Source organism: Calidris pugnax, unplaced genomic scaffold, assembly GCF_001431845.1.
Source record: "Calidris pugnax isolate Ruff unplaced genomic scaffold, ASM143184v1 scaffold189, whole genome shotgun sequence".
Taxonomy (NCBI): domain Eukaryota; kingdom Metazoa; phylum Chordata; class Aves; order Charadriiformes; family Scolopacidae; genus Calidris; species Calidris pugnax.
The window spans coordinates 81,858-82,194 of record NW_015091069.1 but is presented as its reverse complement, the minus strand read 5'-3'; the positions used below and the strand labels follow the sequence as shown (position 1 = coordinate 82,194).

At 56.1% G+C, this 337-nt stretch overlaps 2 protein-coding genes across 3 annotated transcripts in view; both read right to left on the bottom strand.

The window, feature by feature from the left end:
• Positions 1-37, bottom strand: part of LOC106896797 (lactosylceramide 4-alpha-galactosyltransferase-like) — a 27,723-nt gene extending 27,686 nt beyond the window's left edge. Inside the window, exon 1 of the mRNA XM_014957041.1 lies at positions 22-37. The gene's annotated coding sequence lies outside the window, so the exon portion shown is untranslated. The remainder of the gene's footprint in view (positions 1-21) is intronic.
• LOC106896798 (lactosylceramide 4-alpha-galactosyltransferase-like) overlaps positions 1-46 on the bottom strand; it is a 22,237-nt gene extending 22,191 nt beyond the window's left edge. Inside the window, exon 1 of one of the 2 annotated variants that reach the window (XM_014957043.1) lies at positions 22-46. The gene's annotated coding sequence lies outside the window, so the exon portion shown is untranslated. The remainder of the gene's footprint in view (positions 1-21) is intronic. The other variant, XM_014957042.1, reaches the window with a different exon arrangement.
• Between the last annotated feature and the right edge of the window lie 291 nt (positions 47-337).

The following is a 337-nucleotide window of genomic DNA, read 5'->3' as shown; positions in this document are numbered from 1 at the left end:
CCCGGCGAGGAGGAGACGTACCCGTTATTCGCCGGACACCCTGAGACCGGCATCCCCCCCGACGGCACCGAGAAACGGGCTCCTCCCCACGCAAAGCCACGCTTGCTTTCGGTGTGTGATGCTTTGGGGGGGTCTTTGATTCATCATATACCGTTTAAAATTGCTGTCAAGGCTTTTTTTCCTCCCCCACCCCTCTTCTTTCTTCCCCACCTGTAGGAGTTTCTCCTTTCTACCCCCACGGCCGGTCGGGAGTTTGTCATCCCACCCGCGCTGTGCCTCGCAATTTTTACAGAATCACAGAATTGTGGTGGTTGGAAGGGACCTCAGAGATCATCGA